Below are 21,187 nucleotides of genomic sequence, written 5' to 3'. Positions count from 1 at the left end.
CCCATGGACTGTAGCCCACCAGGTTCATCCATGGAATTTTCTAGGCAAAGTACTGGAGTGGATTGTCATTTAATTCCATGAAGGAGCCACAAATAAACGTTAAGGGTAAATTGTCCTTCACCAAGCACTGCTCAGGAATTGTCTTCTACACTTGAAACGAAGGAAGAGATTCCACCAGCTGTGGTATTACAAAGACACTGGGTTTTGTTCTAAGCCTTGAAGACAATGAAGAGTTTGAACTTGCAGAGGTAGGTGGGGAGGCAATTAGAGGTGAGGAAATTTTTTGAACACAATAAATCATAAGAGGTAACTTACTAACTATCTTTAAATACAATGTTTCTTAACTTCTCTGATTATAGGAATCACTAGGGATGCTTGTTAAAATACAGATTCCTAGCTCCACCCTAGACCTCTTGAATCAGATCCAGAGAAGCACACTAATTTGAATTTTTAACATGCATCTCTTGGGTGATTCTTATGATGAAGCAGGTTTGGGAAATACTAATGAAGGATCTGAAGTCTACTTTGAATAAGAAATAAAAGTTACCTGTCCCATTGAACAAAATTTTGAACAAAGAACAACAGCAAAAAAATGAGCTCTCATTTCTGTAAAAGTTTGGTGTGGGATAAGGGAGATTTTAATTAAAGACGTCTAAATATTGCAGTAGGCTTTTATGAGAGTTGGAATCCCCATCTCTGAAAAGCTTTATTAAATGAAGAAAATCATTTGCCCTAGAAGGGCTGGCTCTGGGGAGCAGCCGAAGGTTTGAATTATTCAGGGATCATTTGGGGGGTTGTGAGAAACCAAAACTCATCTAAGAAACATGAGAGTACAAGGGAAACTCAAGGAGGCCAAATAAAGATATAGAGCTGGGAGTTAGGAAAACTGGAAAGATACCAGGACCTTTCCCCTCCCACTCTTTGAGACCAAGTATTTCCTTATTCTTGTGTCTCTCTGCACATACATTTAATTCTCTTCTATCCTCTGGCCAGCTTATCAATGTAATTATCCACTAATCAATAGCAACTTCATCCTCCAATTCAACGTGACTCCCCAGATACTCAGAGTGAACCGACACAGTCTCCATGAACCAGTTCCACATTCTTCCAGGTGATAAAATCTGATTGGTTCATCTTGAGTCACATGCCCATGCGTGATCCAATCAGTTGTGGTTACCAGTACTCCTTTTTGACACTCTCAGAGTGTATTTGGGAGAAATGATGAAATTCTCATACAAGGTAGGTAAAAATGGATCTTCCATTGCCTTAATTTTATATTTTACTCCACAACAATAATGTTCTTAATTGAAAATCTTATTCTTTTAAGAATTGTCCCTCTTGACTTCATTTTGAAATATGAAAGAACCCCCTACTGAAATGCCAAGAATAAATACTTACAAACAATGAGTAATCTGGTCTGGTTTCAGAATCTTCTGGATAATCTGAGTTCTTATCTAAGAAATTCTATGTCTACAAACTCAATATAAGAAGCATGTTGCTGGAATTTCTCAAACTTTTATGCTGATTAATCTCTGTCATTTTAAGGTCCATGTGCTTCAAGATAAATTTCAATGTGTTTCTGATTAAATTCCACTTAGCTCATCTAAACGTTGACTAAGTTATCTGAAGTTCAGACAGTTTTTCTTAAAAGCTGCCACGGACTCATTCTTTATGAGCAAGGAGACTGACTTTCATCCTAGGTACATAGAATTGAACTGTGGTGTTGGAGAAGACTCTTGAGAGTCCCTTGGACTGCAAGGAGATCCAACCAGTCCATCCTAAAGGAGATCAGTCCTGGGTGCTCATTGAAAGGACTGATGCTGAAGCTGAAACTCCAATACTTTGGCCACCTCATGCGAAGAGTTGACTCATTGGAAAAGACTCTGATGCTGGGAGGGATTGGGGGCAGGAAGAGAAGGGGATGACAAAGGGTGAAATGGCTGGATGGCATCACTGACTCTATGGACATGAGTTTGGATGAACTCCGGGAGTTGGTGATGGACAGAGAGGCCTGGCGTGCTGCGATTCATGGGGTCGCAGAGTCGGACAGGACTGAGCGACTGAACTGAACTGAACATAGAATTGAATCCAGAGTGCCTCAGCTTGAACGTGGTTGGTCAACCTGGCCTCCAAGTGATTCAACACTAAGCTTATTCACATTAGGTTTCCCATGGTTTGGGGCTTCCTTGGTGGCTCAGCAATAAAGAATCTGCCTGCCAAGCAGGAGACCCAGGTTCTATTCCTGGATCAGGAAGATCCCCTAGAGAAGGAAATGACAACCCACTCCAGTATTCTTGCCTGGGAAATCCCATGGACAGAGGAGCCTGGCAGGCTACAGTCCACGTGATCACAAAAGAGTCAGATAAAACTTAGTGACTACATAAAATGACTTCCCTTGGTTTTAGGAGGAAAATGCCTCCCTCTTCTATAGCTGCTGCTAAATCGCTTCAGTCGTGTCCAACTCTGTGCGACCCCATAGACAGCAGCCCACCAAGCTCCTCCGTCCCTGGGATTCTCCAGGCAAGAACAATGGAGTGGGTTGCGATTTCCTTCTCTAATGCATAAAAGTGAAAAGTGAAAGTGAAGTCGCTCAGTCGTGTCCAACTCTTAGTGACCCCATGGACTGCAGCCTACCAGGCTCTTCCGTCCATGGGATTTTCCAGACAAGAGTACTGGAGTAGGGTGCCATTGCATTCTCCACTAAGAGATGTGAAAGAAAAAGACCACCTACCGGAGATATAATTCTATCCAGAAGTTCTTGTAGCATTAAGGCAGGAGGTGGTTAAGGGGGTAATTCTAAGTCTTGTGTCACAATGCATTCAAAGTCCACAGTACTCTAAGAGTTCACTTGTGTTCCTTTTCCTCTGCTACTAATGGGTTCCAGTTCAGTCCTCTATTTGTCTTCTATTCATTCTCCCCATCCTCCTCTTCAGCCTCCTCCCAGTCATGTTCTCCTCCAAATGAAGTACTCTCATTCCAGAATATAAATTACCATTGCCCAGCAACAGCAGGATTTGTAGGGTTCTACTTTTACAAACAGGCTCACTTTAGCATCGCCCATGACATTGAGACTCCAATAGAGAACTAGGCAGGAGGAAAACTATTTCCTTTATTAAAATATTCCACTGAGGAAACCAGCCAAGGAAATTGAATAGAAGAACAGAAGCAAAGGAGAGGTTTAGTTTGTTTGTTTGTTTTCATGCACTTGCACTCTGACCCACAAGGGTTTGAAAAGCTAACGTATTATCCATCTCAAGTTGCCAGTTTCAGAGATTCTACCAATTTTCCAGAGTTTCCTTCACTTGCAATCAGGGATAACCCTGAACACAGACACACTGACACTTAAAAAGAGTTCTTAAAAAGAATTCATTTGCCACTAAGAAAATGAGGCAAATTGGGAGATACTATGAATGTAAAAATTTCTGGGAGAAAGATAAGAAGATGAGTTAAACAGTAACTGTCTCTAGTCTGAGGACTTTGGCTAGAATGTGAAGAATGAGCATCTCTGGGATGCCATAGAAAAAGAGGCAAGCATCCGAACAGAAATATCCCATCTCTAGAGGGAGGTTTAAGAGGGAGGGGACAGCTGGCTCCTTCATGTTGATGTTTGGAAGAAACCAACACAACACTATAAAGCAATTATCCTTCAATTAAAAAATTAATTAATTAAAAAGAAATATTACATCTCTAAAAGTGAAACAGATTATGCACTCCTTTTTTTAATTGAAGTGTAGTTAATTTACAATGTTGTGTTAATTTCTGCTGTACAGCCAAGTGACTCAGTTATACATAAACATATAGTCTTTTTTATACTCTTTTCCATTATGGTTAATCCCAGGTCATTGAATATAGTTCCCTCTGCTATAAAGTAGGACCTTGTCCATCCATTCTATATGTAAAAGTTTGCATCTATTAATCCCAAATTCCTAATCCTTCCCTCCCCCATCCCCATTGACAACCACAAGTCTCTATCTAGGTCTCTGAGTTTATTTCTGTTTCAACTAAAACTATTTTTGGTTTTAGCCATAGATATGTCCATTTCTGTTGTATTTGAGATTCCACACATAAGTGATATATCGTATTTGTCTTTGTCTTTGACTTACTTAGTATGATAATCTCTAAGTCCATCCACGTTGCCATAAATGGCATTATTTCATTCATTTTATGGTTGAGTAATATTCCATTGTGTGTATATATACATACACATACCACACACATTCCATATACATATACATATATATATATATATATATATATATATATACATACACACACTACATCTTCATCCATTCATCTATTGATGGACATTTAGGTTGTTTCCATGTCTTGGCTGTTGTAAATAGTGCTGCTATGAATGAAGGGGCTCCTGTATCTTTTTGCATTATAGTTTTGTCCAGATATACTCCCAGGAGTGGGGTTGCTGGATCATACCGTAATTCTATTTTTAGTTTTCTAAGGAACCCTCATACTATTTTCCATAGTGGTTGCACTAATTTACATTTCCATTGACAGCGCAAGAGAGTTCCCTTTTCTCCACACCTTCTCCAGCATTTGTTACTTGTGGAGTTTTTAATAATGGCCATCAAAGGGATTGAGGTGGCACTTCATTGTGATTTTGATACGTATTTCTCTAATAACCAGTGACATTGAGCATCTTTTCATATGCCTATTGAAATCTGTATGTCTTGTCTGGATAAAGGTCTATTTAGGTCTTCTGCCCATTTTTCAATTGGGTATTTGTTTTGTTATTGTTGACTTGTATGAACTGTTTGTATATTTTGGAAATTAAGCCCTTATCAGTTGCATCATTTAAAAACATTTTCTCCCATTCCATAGGTTGTCTTTTTGTTTTGTTTGTGGTTTCCTTTGCTATACATACTCCTTCTTTTAACTGAGGTGAAATTCACATAACATACAATCAACCATATAACATGTACAGTTCTGTGGCATTTAGTACATTCACAATGTGATGCAACCACCATCTCTTTCTACTTTCAAAATGTTTTCATTACCCCAGAACACCCGAGCCATTCCCCCCTCCCCCATCTGCTCTCTGACTCTATAGATCTGTCTATTCTGGATTTATCATATAAAAATGTGTGGATTTATCATATAAAAATCCAATATGTGACTTTTTGTGTCTGGCCCCTTTCACTTGGCATAGTGCTTTTGAGGTTCATTTAAATGGTACTATGTCTCAGATCTTTAATCCTTTGTATGCCTGAATAACATTTCATCTTACATAAATATTGCCTTTTGTTCATCTGTTCCTCCACTGATGGATACTTGGGTTGTACTTTTTTTTTTTTTTTTTACCTTTTGGCTAATATAAACATTCACGTACAAGAATCTGAGAAGCGAAATCACCTATTTTTGCAACCCTCATAAGAAGTGGGAAAACATGTTTAAGGTAGCATTTCAGCACCCATTCCTCTACAAGTTCCAAGGTGTGCAGAAGTGTTAACTTGAAAGATTGTGTTAGTCACTCAGTCATGTTCAACTCTTTGCGACCCCATGGACTGTAGCCCACCAGGCCCCTCTGACCATGGAATTCTCTAGGCAAGAATACTGAAGTGAGTTGTTCTCCAGGGAATCTTCCTGACCCAGGGATCGAACCCAGATCTCCTGCATTGCAGGCAGATTCTTTACCGTTTGAGCCACCAGGGAAGCAACTTGAAAGATGAGCCAGACCCAATAAAACAGAAACTCTGAATGTTTTCTAAGCCACATATCAAACTGGAAAACTCCTGAGGCTTCCAGTGGTGTCCAGACACACCTAACAGGCATTTTAGGTTCTCCACTCAGACAAAATCAATAAAATTGCAACTGATCACACTTTACCAAGAATAAAGAAATGTTGTGACCAGCTTTAGAAATGTCTGAACAGGGGTGTTTGCAATGATTAGTGAATTGACATCAATTCGAAGTGAGTTCCTATGATCGTGTGCCTAGAGATAGACATGGGTATAGGAACAGGAATTCAGAACCATTGTCTCCTTTCTTTTCCATGAAGCTTTTTTTTTTTTTTTTTTAAGAACTGCACAGCTGCAGAGATTGTGTGAGTACTCTGGGACTGTCAAACCATCATCCGACTTCATGAAGAATTCTTCTGAGGTGGATTTTATTGTTTTCAGCTGGAGAATCCATCCCAGCCCACCCACCCCACAACTCACCAGCACAAAACCACATGCCCACCAAGTCCTGCCCCTCTCCTCTGCCCTGAAGTGATCAGAAAGCAAGAGTCCACCAGGAGGGAAGCACCATGAAGATACAAGGCAACATTCCAACCGCACAAGCAGCCCAATGAAGATCACTTTTGCTACGGGCATGTGTCCCTTTACGGAGTCTCTATTTTCTTTCTCTTTTTGGCAGGCAGTGCTCTTGATTTTCTAAATGTTCAGAAGAAGAATGTTGAGTCACATTTTTCTGTGGTCTCTCTTTCTTTTCTAAGACTTTCTGGAGCTTCAGTGGCACTTGTGTGTTCTGTTTAGACATGCACCATGGAGATATATCGCTGGCAGCAAATAAATAAAGAGTTTAGGGAAAGGGGTAGGCTGGAGGCTGCTGGGAAGGAAGCCGACATCTGCTCCTGCTCACAGCATTCAATTCAGCCCACCTCGAAGTGCCCCCCATCCCCACTCGATGTGGATGCTCTGATGTTCACAGAGCAGCTCTGCCTCCCCCCAAGTCAGCACGTAAACACAGGGATCCAACAAAGTGTTGAAAGAGCAATGTGGAGGACCTCCTTCAGACACACACTGTGAACAGAAGCGGCAATCAATCCAGTTCTCTTTGCACAGAAACCAAATGTAAGCCTTTGCCAATTCTCTGGTTTTGAGGACAAGCTTTGAGGAAGACCATGCAGGATAATATTTCTCATCTTGGAGATAAATTCTAAATTTTTCCAGACCCACCATGAAGGAAAGTTCTTAAAGACGAACAAATCCAGCTAAGTAATCTTTATGTTAGGAACCTGGTGACAAGTTCCTCACCATTAAAATGCACTCATTTTAAAAGTCTATAAAAGGGATACTTCTACAGACTCCTCAGAAAGAAAGGTAGGAGAGAAGAGACAGAGAAAGAGAATTTTGGATAGAGAATCAGTCAGATGTGTCTGAGAGTTTGAGTTCAAGGCGACCTTAAGATCAGTAAACTTATGATCACAGGGCTAAGTGGGGGGAGGGATAAACTGGTAGATTGGGATTGACATACACACACTTCTATATATAAAATAGATAACTAATGAGGACCTACTGGGAACTCTAGTCAATATTCTGTGATTGGAAAATAATCTAAAAAAGACTGAATATATGTATATATATAACTGATTTACTGTGCTGTACACCTGAAACTAACACAACATTGTAAATCAACTATACTCCAATAAGTTTTTTTTTATTAAAAAAGGGGCTCAAGATAAATATGACTCAGTTCAGTGTACTCAGTTTTTAAAAAGAACATTCATACTGAAATACAAACCACAGAAATTTGCTAGAGTCTCTGACTTTTAACTATGGTAAACATACACCATCTTAAGCATTTTTTGAAGTCTACAATATAATAGTGTTGACTGTACATTTTGTGCAACAGCTCTCTAGAACATCTCCATTGTGCAAAACTGAAACTCTTCACTCATTAAGACTCCTTTTGCCCTCTCCTCTCCCTGGGAGCCACCACCCTACATTTTGTTTCAAAGAGTTTAGAGGCCCTGACTTTTAAGCCCAGCCCCAGCCCCAGGAGAGCACAATATCAATATTGCTATCATGTATACAGTGAATTAATGCAGGGCAAGGAAGCCACTGAGCTGCCCAACACCAATGGCAGTGGCAGCAAAACTCACGGTGAGCAGTTTGGACTGTGGTGACCGCACATCTAGGTTTGCATCTCACCTCTGGCTTGAAGCCCTAGGCAGGTCCTCAGACGTCTCTGCCTCTGATTCCAAAAGAATAAAATGAGTGTGATGCTGGTAACTACCTCAAAGTGTTGTGATGAAGACAAAATAAGTTAATACATCAAATGAACTTAGTGACCAATAACAAGAAACTCAAAAAGATAAAAAAAAAAAAATGCCAGCAAGTATGATTACTAACCGACCCACAATCTGTTCTTTGGTCTTCTTTCTCACTCTTCCCACCACTCTATCCTTCCTTTCTTTCTCTAACACCTTTATTTTATTCCCTTTTCTCCTTTATCAGTTCAGTTCAGTCCCTCAGTCATGTCCAACTCTTTGTGACCCCATGGACTGCTGCACACCAGGCCTCCCTGTCCATCACCAACTCCCAGACTTTACTCAAACTCATGTCCACTGAGTCAGTGATGCCATCCAACCATCTCATCCTGTGTCGTCCCTTTCTCCTCCTGCCTTCAATCTTTCCCAGCATCAGGGTCTTTTCCAATGAGTCAGTTCTTCGCATCAGGTGGCCAAAGTATTGAAGTTTCAGCTTCAACATCAGTCCTTCCAATGAATATTCAGGACTGATCTCCTTTAGTATGGACTGGATGGATCTCCTTGCAGTCCAAGGGATTCTCAAGAATCTTCAACACCACAGTTCAAAAGCATCAATTCTTTGGCACTCAGCTTTCTTTATAGTCCAACTCTCCCATCCATACATGACTACTGGAAAAGCCAGAGCCTTGACTAGATGGACCTTTGTTGGCAAAGTAATATCTCTGCTTTTTAACATGCTGTCTAGGTTGGTCATAACTTTTCTTCCAAGGAGAAAGCGTCTTTTAATTTCATGGCTGCAGTCACCATCTGCAGTGATTTTGGAGCCCTCCAAAATAAAGTCTCTCACTGTTTCCATTGTTTCCCCATCTATGTGCCGTGAAGTGATGGGACCAGATGCCATGATCTTAGCTTTCTGAATGTTGAGTTTTAAGCCAACTTTTTCACTCTCCTCTTTCACTTTCATCAAGAGGCTTTTAGTTCCTTTTTGCTTTTGGCCATAAGGGTGATGTCATTTGCATATCCAAGGTTATTGATATATCTCCCAGAAATCTTGATTCCAACTTGTGCTTCATTCAGTCCAGTATTTCTCATGATGCAGTCTGCGTATAGGTTAAATAAGCAGGGTGACAATATACAGCCTTGACGTATTCCTTTCCCGAAATGAAACCAGTCTGTTGTTTCATATTCAGTTCTAACTGTTGCTTCTTGACCTGCACAGATTTCTCAGGAGGCAGGTCAGGTGGTCTGATAGTCCCATCTCTTTAAGAATTTTCCAGTTTTTTGTGACCCACACAGTCAAAGGCTTTGGTATAGTTAATAAAGCAGAAACAGATGTTTTTCTGGAATTCTCTTGCTTTTTTTTTTAATTTTATTTAACTTTTAAACTTTACATAATTGTATTAGTTTTGCCAAATATCAAAATGAATCCACCACAGGTATACATCTGTTCCCCATCCTGAACCCTCCTCTCTCCTCCCTCCCCATACCATCCCTCTGGGTCGTCCCAGTGCACTAGCTGCAAGCGTCCAGTATCATGCATCGAACCTGGACTGGCATCTCGTTTCATACATGATATTTTACATGTTTCAATGCCATTCTCCCAAATCTTCCCACCCTCTACCTCTCCCACAGAGTCCATAAGACTGTTCTATACATCACTGTCTCTTTTGCTCTCGTTCACAGGGTTATTGTTACCATCTTTCTAAATTCCATATATATGCATTAGTATACTGTATTGGTGTTTTTCCTTCTGGCTTACTTCACTCTGTATAATAGGCTCCAGTTTCATCCACCTCATTAGAACTGATTCAAATGTATTCTTTTTAATGGCTGAGTAATACTCCATTGTGTATATGTACCACAGCTTCTTATCCATTCATCTGCTGATGGACATCTAGGTTGCTTCCATGTCCTGGCTATTATAAACAGTGCTACGATGAACATTGGGGTACATGTGTCTCTTTCCCTTCTGGTTTCCTCAGTGTGTATACCTAGCAGTGGGATTGCTGGATCATAAGGCAGTTTTATTTCCAGTTTTTTAAGGAATCTCCACACTGTTCTCCATAGTGGCTGTACTCGTTTGCATTCCCACCAACAGTGTAAGAGGGTTCCCTTTTCTCCACACCCTCTCCAGCATTTATTATTTGTAGACTTTTGGATTGCAGCCATTCTGACTGGGGTGAAAGGGTACCTCATAGTGGTTTTGATTTGCATTTCTCTGATAATGAGTGATGTTAAGCATCTTTTCATGTGTTTGTTAGCCATCTGTATGTCTTCTTTGGAGAAATGTCTATTTAGTTCTTTGGCCCATTTTTTGATTGGGTCATTTACTTTTCTGGAGTTGAGCTGTAGGAGTTGCTTGTATATTTTTGAGATTAGTTGTTTGTCAGTCGCTTCATTTGCTATTATTTTCTCCCATTCTGAAGGCTGCCTTTTCACCTTACTAATAGTTTCCTTTGATGTGCAGAAGCTTTTAAGGTTAATTAGGTCCCATTTGTTTATTTTTGCTTTTATTTCCAATATTCTGGGAGGTGGGTCATAGAGGATCCTGCTGTGATGTATGTCAGAGAGTGTTTTGCCTATGTTCTCCTCTAGGAGTTTTATAGTTTCTGGTCTTATGTTGAGATCTTTAATCCATTTTGAGTTTCTTTTTGTGTATGGTGTTAGAAAGTGTTCTAGTTTCATTCTTTTACAAGTGGTTGACCAGATTTCCCAGCACCACTTGTTAAAGAGATTGTCTTTAATCCATTGTATATTCTTGCCTCCTTTGTCAAAGATAAGGTGTCCATATGTGCGTGGATTTATCTCTGGGCTTTCTATTTTGTTCCATTGATCTATATTTCTGTCTTTGTGCCAGTACCATACTGTCTTGATAACTGTGGCTTTGTAGTAGAGCCTGAAGTCAGGTAGGTTGATTCCTCCAGTTCCATTCTTCTTTCTCAGGATCGCTTTGGCTATTCGAGGTTTTTTGTATTTCCATACAAATTGTGAAATTATTTGTTCTAGCTCTGTGAAGAATACCGTTGGTAGCTTGATAGGGATTGCATTGAATCTATAAATTGCTTTGGGTAGTATACTCATTTTCACTATATTGATTCTTCCAATCCATGAACATGGTATATTTCTCCATCTATTAGTGTCCTCTTTGATTTCTTTCACCAGTGTTTTATAGTTTTCTATATATAGGTCTTTAGTTTCTTTAGGTAGATATATTCCCAAATATTTTATTCTTTCTGTTGCAATGATGAATGGAATTGTTTCCTTAATTTCTCTTTCTGTTTTCTCATTATTAGTGTATAGGAATGCACGGGATTTCTGTGTGTTGATTTTATATCCTGCAACTTTACTATAGTCATTGATTAGTTCTAGTAATTTTCTGGTGGAGTCTTTAGGGTTTTCTATGTAGAGGATCATGTCATCTGCAAATAGTGAGAGTTTTACTTCTTCTTTTCCAATTTGGATTCCTTTTATTTCTTTTTCTGCTCTGATTGCTGTGGCCAAAACTTCCAAAACTATGTTGAATAGTAATGGTTAAAGTGGGCACCCTTGTCTTGTTCCTGACTTTAGAGGAAATGCTTTCAATTTTTCACCATTGAGGATAATGTTTGCTGTGGGTTTGTCATATATAGCTTTTATTATGTTGAGGTATGTTCCTTCTATTCCTGCTTTCTGGAGAGTTCTTATCATAAATTGGTGTTGAATTTTGTCAAAGGCTTTCTCTGCATCTATTGAGATAATCATATGGTTTTTATTTTTCAATTTGTTAATGTGGTGTATTACATTGATTGATTTGCAGATATTGAAGAATCCTTGCATCCCTGGGATAAAGCCCACTTGGTCAGGTGTATGATCTTTTTAATGTGTTGTTGGATTCTGATTGCTAGAATTTTGTTAAGGATTTTTGCATCTATGTTCATCAGTGATATTGGCCTGTAGTTTTCTTTTTTTGTGGGATCTTTGTCAGGTTTTGGTATTAGGGTGATGGTGGCCTCATAGAATGAGTTTGGAAGTTTACCTTCCTCTGCAATTTTCTGGAAGAGTTTGAGCAGGATAGGTGTTAGCTCTTCTCTAAATTTTTGGTAGAATTCAGCTGTGAAGCCGTCTGGACCTGGGCTTTTGTTTGCTGGAAGATTTTTGATTACAGTTTCAATTTCCGTGCTTGTGATGGGTCTGTTAAGATTTTCTATTTCTTCCTGGTCCAGTTTTGGAAAGTTGTACTTTTCTAAGAATTTGTCCATTGCTTCCACGTTGTCCATTTTATTGGCATATAATTGTTGATAGTAGTCTCTTATGATCCTTTGTATTTCTGTGTTGTCTGTTGTGATCTCTCCCTTTTCATTTCTAATTTTATTGATTTGATTTTTCTCCCTTTGTTTCTTGATGAGTCTGGCTAATGGTTTGTCAATTTTATTTATCCTTTCAAAGAACCAGCTTTTGGCTTTGTTGATTTTTGCTATGGTCTCTTTTGTTTCTTTTGCATTTATTTCTGCTCTAATTTTTAAGATTTCTTTCCTTCTACTAACCCTGGGGTTCTTCATTTCTTCCTTTTCTAGTTGCTTTAGGTGTAGAGTTAGGTTATTTATTTGACTTTTTTCTTGTTTCTTGAGGCGTGCCTGTATTGCTATGAACTTTCCCCTTAGGACTGCTTTTACCGTGTCCCACAGGTTTTGGGTTGTTGTGTTTTCATTTTCATTCATTTCTATGCAAATTTTGATTTCTTTTTTGATTTCTTCTGTGATTTGTTGGTTATTCAGCAGCGTGTTGTTCAGCCTCCATATGTTGGAATTTTTTATAGTTCTCTTGCTTTTTTGATGATCCAATGGATGTTGGCAATTTGATCTCTGGTTTCTCTGCCTTTTCTAAATTCAGCTTGAACATCTGCAAGTTCATGATTCACATACTGTTGAAGCCTGGCTTGGAGAATTTTGAGCATTACCCTCTTCCTACAACACAAGAGAAGACTACACATGGACATCACCAGATGGTCAACACTGAAATCAGATTGATTATATTCTCTGTGGTCACAGATGGAGAAGCTCTATACAGTCAGCAAAAACAAGACCAGGAGCTGACTGTGGCTCAGATCATGAAATCCTTATTGCCAAATTCAGACTTGAAGAAAGTAGGGAAAACCACTAGACCATTCAGGTATGACCTAAATCAAGTCCCTTATGATTATACAGTGGAAGTGACAAATAGATTCAAGGAATTAGATCTGATAGACAGAGTGCCTGAAGAACTATGGACAGAGGTTCATGACATTGTACAGGAGGCAAGGATCAAGACCATCCCCAAGAAAAAGAAATGCAAAAAGGCAAAATGGTTGTCTGAGGAGGCCTTACAAATAGCTATGAAAAGAAGAGAAATGAAAGGCAAAGAAGAAAAGGAAAGATATACCCATCTGAATGCAGAGTTCCAAAGAATAGCAAGAAGAGATAAGAAAGCCTTCCTCAGCTATCAATGCAAAGAAATAGAGAAAAACGATAGAATGGGAGAGACTAGAGATCTCTTCAAGAAAATTAGATACACCAAGGGAAATTTTCATGCAAAGACGGGCACAATAAAAGACAGAAATGGCATAGACCTAACAGAAGCAGAAGATATTAAGAAGAGGTGGCAAGAATACACAGAAGAACTGTACAAAAAAAGATATTCAAAGACCCAGATAATCATAACAGTGTGATCACTCACCTAGAGCCAGACAACCTGGAATGCGAAGTCAAGTGGGCCTTAGGAAGCATCACTATGAACAAAGCTAGCGGAGGTGATGGAATTCCAGTTGAGCTATTTCAAATCCTAAAAGATGATGCTGTGAAAGTGCTGATATGCCAGCAAATTTGGAAAATGCAGCAGTGGCCATAGGACTAGAAAAGGTCAGTTTTCATTCCAATCAAAAAGAAATGCAATGCCAAAGAATGCTCAAAGTACTGCACAATTGCACTCATCTCACACTCTAGCAAAGTAATGCTCAAAATTCTCCCTTATCAGATACTCCCTATGCCCCTACTCATTCTCCTGAGCAAGACCATCTCATGGTGATTTGAGCAGACTCTCTGCCATATCATAAAACTTCCTCTAAAATATCATAATTAGACCTTTATTCCTTTACCTAATCATCCTTTTTAGTAAAAAGCCCTGAAAGAGGTAGTACACCAAATTACTAGCCTGCTTCCTAATCACTCTGGTACATCCTCTTGCAGTTATATCTGTCCCAAATTGTCTTATTTATTGTTTGATTACTATCCTCTCCAACTTCTGTAAAAACAGGAGTTTACTGATTTTATTTATTACCATGTCCCCAGCCCTTATGACACAGTCTGGCACGCAATAGATGCTCATTAAAATAAACATTGGTCAAACGCTGAATGGCTGAACTGTTTATTTTCCCCAAAAATATGCCATGCTGTCCACCCTCTTGTTCTCTGAATATGCTATTTCCTTTGCCCAGATTCATTTCTCTGCAAGATTCATTCCAGATATTCAGTGACTGCCAACTATGTGTTCTGAGGCCTGTTCCAACCAGTTCTCCAGGCCTCAGCATAAGCATTTTACCTTCCACGGGGCCTTCTCTGATCCATCCAGGCAGGTCCTTGCTCCTCTGCTGGCTCTCATAGTGCCCTGCCTGCTCCACCATCAGCTCAGCATTCCTGAAATCTTCAGAGACCAGAACATCCCTCAGTAGCACGAAGCCTATGGTTTCCATTGCTGTCTGAGCCACCAGGAAAGCCCAAGAATACTGGAGTGGGTAGGCTATCCCTTCTCCAGGGTATCTTCCCAACCCAGGAATGGAACCCAGGGTCTCCTGCATTACAGGTGGATTCTTTACCAGCTGAGCTACCAGGGAAGCCCATAAAATTGTCACTGGAGTCAATAATGACAAAACCAAGTTCCAAAGAGACTGTTGTGAAAGGAGAAAAGCAACGGGGGAACTGCTAGATTCAATCACTGTTTCAGTTGTCCCCTCCCCGATCATGACCTGGCCCTCAGCAAAGTTCTAATTGGCTCTAGGTTAGGCCTTGAGGATAATTTGAAAAGAGTCAAAATCCCTCCTACCATGTTCAAGAACATTAAAGGTCCAGTTGTATAACTGTTAGGTTTAACATTCTAAGAACTCGTTTTGGGGGCAGGAGATATCATTTTATTTTTTTTTCCATTTATTATTTTTTATTGGATTATAATTAGTTTACAATGTTGTGTTAATTTCTGCTGTACAGCAAGGTGAATCAGCTATGTGTGTATATATATCCCTGCCTTCTGGAACCTCCCTCCCTCCCCCGACCCTATCCCTCTAGGTCATCACCTGAGAACTTGAAGAGGGAAACTGTGTCTTCGTCAATCTCCCCAACTTTGCCCGCTGCTGGAACGTGTTAAAACCTCTACCATGTTTGTGAACTAAATGAATGGTTTTGAACTTCTAGCAGTTGAATTACTTTCCCCATGAAACTTTTTTAAATCAGATATTGAAGCATTTCAATGACATGGTTCCCTCACCCCAAGAACACGATGTTTAAAAATGAAAGATCTTTTTTTTATTTCTTCCTTCTGCAAGTTGAAATGATCCATCTAAAACAGAAAATCCAGAAATAACACTGGCTGAGGATGGAATTCCAGACACTTGAGTAGACTCAGCTCTGCCTCAAACTGAGACACAAGATCTTGACAAGGGACCACCCACACACCTGGGTTGGGCCTTGTCCTCTGTTCTACACTGATGTTCTCTGGGCAAACTTGCTGGGGGTTAAAAAGCTGAATGTGTGACAGAGCTAGTGGCAGGGATGGGCCTATGTAGGAAAACAAAACTTGCCGTCCCAAACATCTTTTCAGCATGCAGATTATTTTGAGCTGGAAACAATCAAGGCCCAAAGACTCAAGAAGAAATTTTGACCTTCCCCTCAACTGCCTGAAGGAATGTAGATAGAAGACATGTTCCAAGGAGGGAGCTGTCACCATTATAACTATGGTATGAACTAGATGTGTAGACAGGGAGGAACATAGCAAAGTCTGTTTATTAAAATTCTTCTTTATGTCCCATTGTCTCTGGCCCGGCAAACATTTAACAAACATTTGTTTTTCTATATCCATGTAATTTTCCTTTCTCCCGTTTGAGGTTTCAAACCACCACCTCCAATATCCTCTTTTGCTTTAGCTGAAGATGATATTTTTTAATTTAACTTTTTTTTTTTTTTTTTACTTTTGACTGAACCATAAAGCTTGTGGGATCTTAATTCCCCAACCAGGAATTGAACCCAAGTCTTTAGAAGTGGAAGCATGGAGTCCCAACCAGTGGATCACCAGGGAATTCCTTGAAGATGGTATTTAAGGTGAGACTTTGGCATTTTGGTGAATTATTCAGTTTTCCTGGGTCTCTCTATTATATACATGTTATTAAACTTTTGTTTAATTTTCTTCTGTCAATCTGTCTCATGTCAATTTAATTCTTAGAGCAGCCAGAAGAACCTAGAAGGAGAGAAGAAAATTTCTTCCTCCTAGACACCAACATCAATAGATTTAACCAGAATGAATATGGAAAGGGTCTGGATCCTGGTTCTGAACTAGTCCCTTTGCCCTCCAACCCAGAGATAATTCAGTAGCTTTAAGCCTTATTTCTCAAGTCAAGTCAGGCCCAAAAGACATTCTGAGAACCTCCATCTGTGGGAATGTGCCCTCAGCTACCCATGGGAAGAGGTAATAAAATGAGGTGAGATCAACATACCGAGTTTTATTTCTAGACAATATAGTCAAAACAGAAATAGTCTAAAGTTGACAATTTTCTCAACTGTAGCACAGCAGTGATTTATATCTCTTGTAATCTTAACATTGCCTCCAAATGTGTGAAAGAGGGAACTGTACCATTTCAAAAAATTATAATTTCTGATGTCAAAATAAGTTGGAGTCACTGTATCACTTCCAGACAATTAGGAACCTCACCCTGATATATGTCTGTACAGCACACCCTCCTGAAAAATACTCTGCTCCATTGCTGACAGAGAACATGCACTGGGATTGTACGGGGACAAATTTAGACATGTTGGGCAACAGCATATGCAGACAGCTGCTTGGTATGCAATTAAAATACCACTGGTGGGAAACTGGCTCTGGCAATGGTATGAGGAATAGACTTTTCCCTTCAGGAAACCAATTCCAGTTGACAGCCTCATTCAGCAAAATGAGATGAAGTTCTTAGCCTCGCTCCTGGGGAGGGGACCGCTTGACCCCCATTCAGCACCTGATCAGCCACTGACAGGCTGCACAGAGGGGAGTGAGAAATACTTCTGGAACGAAAGCAGAGAGAGCTATACACACCTACACTCTGAGTTCACAGACAAGGCACGGCTGAGCGCCTCAAGGCAATGCTGGGAGTAAGTTGCAAAGAGCAGACCTTGAATCTGAAATCATGAGTGTCCCACTCAGTGTCCTGGAGAAGCCACATCTGAGCGGGAAGTCGCCAAGCACACAAACACCTCCAGGAAAATCTATGAAGGATTTCTAGGGAATGCAGCTGCCCTCTTCATGGCACTCCCAAAATTCCAAAATGGCAGTTAAGCTTTCCATCTCATGAAGAAAAGTCCATGAGCAATAAATGCTGGAGAGGGTGTGGAGCAAAAGGAACCTTCCTACATGGTTGGTGGGAATGTAAATTGGTGCAGCCGCTATGGAAAATAGTATGGAAGTTCCACAAAAAGATTAAAAGTAGAGTTACCATATGATCCAGCAACCCCACTCCTGGGCACATATCCAGACAAAACTATAATTTGAAAAGATACATGCGCCTCTATGTTCACAGCAGCACTATTCTAAACAGCCAGGACATGGAAGCAACCTAAATGTCCAGCGACAGATGAATGGATAAAGAAGATGTGGTGCATATATCCAGGGGAACACTACTCATTCATTAAAAAGAAGCAAATAATGCTATTTGCAGCAACATGGATGAACCTGGAGGTGATCATTCTAAGTGAAGTAAGTCAGAAAGAGAAAGACAAATATCATACAATATCACTTATATGTGGGATCTAAAATACAACAAAAATTAACTCATCCAAGAAACAGAAACAGACTCACAGACATAGAGAACAGACTTGTGGTTGCTAAGGAGGAAAAGGGTAGGAAGGGGAATAGATTGGGAGTTTTGAGATTAGCAGAGGCAAACTATTATATATAGGATGGATGAACAACGTGGATAAACCATCTGTACAGTACAGAGAACTATGTTCAATATCCTGTAATAAACCATCTGCTGCGCTGCTGCGTCACTTCAGTCGTGTCCAACTCTGTGTGACCCCATAGACAACAGCCCACCAGGCTCCCCCGTCCCTGGGATTCTCCAGGCAAGAACACTGGAGTGGGTTGCCATTTCCTTCTCCAATGCATGAAAGTGAAAAGTGAAAGTGAAGTCGCTCAGTCATGTCAGACTCTTAGCGACCCCATGGACTGCAGCCTACCAGGCTCCTCTGTCCATGGGATTTTCCAGGCAAGAGTACTGGAGTGGGGTGCCATTGCCTTCTCCAATAAACCATAATGGAAAAATATTAAAAAGAATGTGTGTGTGTGTATATATATATATATATATGTATGTATAACTGAGTCACTTTGCTGTACAGCAGAAACTAACACAATATTGTAAATCAACTATACTTCAATAAAATAAATTTTTTTATTTCTTTTCTTTTCTTTTTTTTTAATTAATTTTATTTTATTTTTAAACTTTACATAATTGTATTAGTTTTGCCAAATATCAAAATGAATCCACCACAGGTATACATGTGTTCCCCATCCTGAACCCTCCTCCCTCCCCATACCATCCCTCTGGGTCGTCCCAGTGCACCAGCCCCAAGCATCCAGTATCGTGCATTGAACCTGGACTGGCATCTCGTTTCATACATGATATTTTACAAAATGGCATTGAAACATGTAAAATAAATTTTTTTAAAAGACCAGTTTATTCCATGGTCTCACCATACCTGTGGGTGAAAGAAAGCCCTATCTCTATGTATACCTCTTTTCTTTTTTGTGGCCAATGTCAAATACATACAGAAGTAGAGAGACTAACATAATGAAGCTTTCACCCATCACCTAGTCTCAACAATTAAGTTTAGGCCAATCAGGTTTCATCTATAACTCACTTACTCCCCTCCACCAACACTGGATTCTTAAGGCAGATCCCAGACATCATACCATCTCATCTGTAAACATTTCAGTCTATATCTATAAAAGATAGGGCTCTTTTTTTAACACAACCATTAACAAATGTAAAACTTCTAAATAATTGCTTAATGTTATTAGATATCCAGCCAGGAATCAAACTTCCTTGATTGTCTCATAATATTTTTATTATTCTTTCAAACTGAGGTCCATACATTGCAATTTATATGTCTCACACCTTAATCTATAATGCTTTCTCTCATAATTTATTCTGAAAAAAAGCATATTTTCTTTCCTAAATCATTTCTAATTCGGAATTTTGCTGATTATATACTCTTGGCATCTCTTAACATGTCTCTCTTCCCCTATTTCTTTCATAAAATATTAGGTCTAAAGCCTTGATTACATTCAGGTTTGTTTTTTTTTTAGACAAAAATACTTCTTAAATGAGTAAATACTAGGCATTAGGAAGCAAACCATGGCTGGTTGTCTCTCTTTTTATAATGTTAGCAGCCACTGCAGAACACTGTCTGCAGTAAATTGTCTCATCAGTGGTTGCAGTGAATTGTTTCATCAATGGTTGAAAAATGGAGATATTCTCACTCTATTCTTTGCTTTGCTTGAATCTTTCTTAAAGAAAATGGTTCTTCTGCCAACTATTACCCTAAAGTACACCTTACACAGGAAAGAAGGTAAAATGCTTAATTCTTTCCTTTAATCAACTTCCAAAAGAATGAGTTAATTTTTTTAAAAAATGAGTTAATTCATGAATTTAAGAGTATTTTGTATGTTTCAATCTATCGCAGTTATTAGTCTATTGCTCACTGATGCTCATTTTTAACTAAAAGAATCCCTTCAAGTTGGTTCCTGAGTTCTTTTGTCAAGATCCCATATTCTTAAATAAAATCCTTGCTTTCTGTTATAGTAAGATGTTTCAGGCTTACCTTGTATGTTTTGTACTCCCAGAGCTGAAGTCAGACAATTCTCTCGGGAACATGTTTTTTTCCATAGGGTGTAAAACAATTAGGGATGTGTTTTAATGTCTCTGGTAATAGATTTTATTTAATATATGGTAATGTCGCCAACTTGATACTTGGTTGGATTCATTTGTTTCACTTTTTATTTGAGATTTTAGAGATTGTTTTAATCATCTTACTTTTTTCATTTAACAATTTATGAATAATATATCCTGGTGATCACTTGTGGAAGTATATAGACATACTCATTTACATTTACTTGTTTTTATAGTTACCTAGTAGTCTCGTTTATTTTTTCTGATTACATAATACTCCATTGGGTGGTTTATAATTTATAATTGTATAATTTATACAATCAGTCCTCTGCTGAAGGACACATGGGTTGTTTCTAGTTCTTTGCTATTACAAATACTGCTTCATCTAATTGTCCTGTGCACAATTCAGGGACATAACATTGGGGATAGTTAGTGTTTCTGGGACAGATTCCTAAATGTGAGATTGCCTGACCAATGAATAAGTGCAACTGTAACTTTGCTATGTATTATCAAAACCCTGCAATAGTTCACATTCCCACTAGTAAAACCTACGACTACTTATGTCTCCACAAATTGGAGTGTTTAATGTCAAACATTTGCATTTTTGCAAGTGTGATAGCTGAGAATTTTTATCTCAGAGATGTTTTAATTTACATTTTCCTTGTTAAAAATAAGACAACATATTCTCAAATTTCTAAAAACTATTTGAACTTCTTGTGCTATGAGTTTTCAATCTCCCTTATTTATTGTTTTGTAGGATTGCTGGCCTTTTTTGTTTTTAGAAGCCCTTTAAATAGCAGGGTATTAATCCTTTATCTGTGACAAAAGTTGCAAAGATTTTGCCAGGTTGCCCTTTTATTTATGAATGTTATATGGTGAAGGGAATAAAATTATTTTTTTCCTCCATATTTATCAACTCACATTGTTTATGGATTTTGAATCACAGGAACTATTTTCCTAGCTTATAGAGAAACTCATCTATGTTTTAATCTGGTGATTATATGGTTTCATTTTTTTATGTAAATCCCTAATACATTCAGAATTTATCCTGGTATGTGGTATCCTTTTCCACATGGTTAGCCTGT

Source organism: Bos javanicus, chromosome 9 (assembly GCF_032452875.1).
Source record: "Bos javanicus breed banteng chromosome 9, ARS-OSU_banteng_1.0, whole genome shotgun sequence".
Classification (NCBI taxonomy): domain Eukaryota; kingdom Metazoa; phylum Chordata; class Mammalia; order Artiodactyla; family Bovidae; genus Bos; species Bos javanicus.
This window is presented reverse-complemented; position numbering follows the sequence as displayed.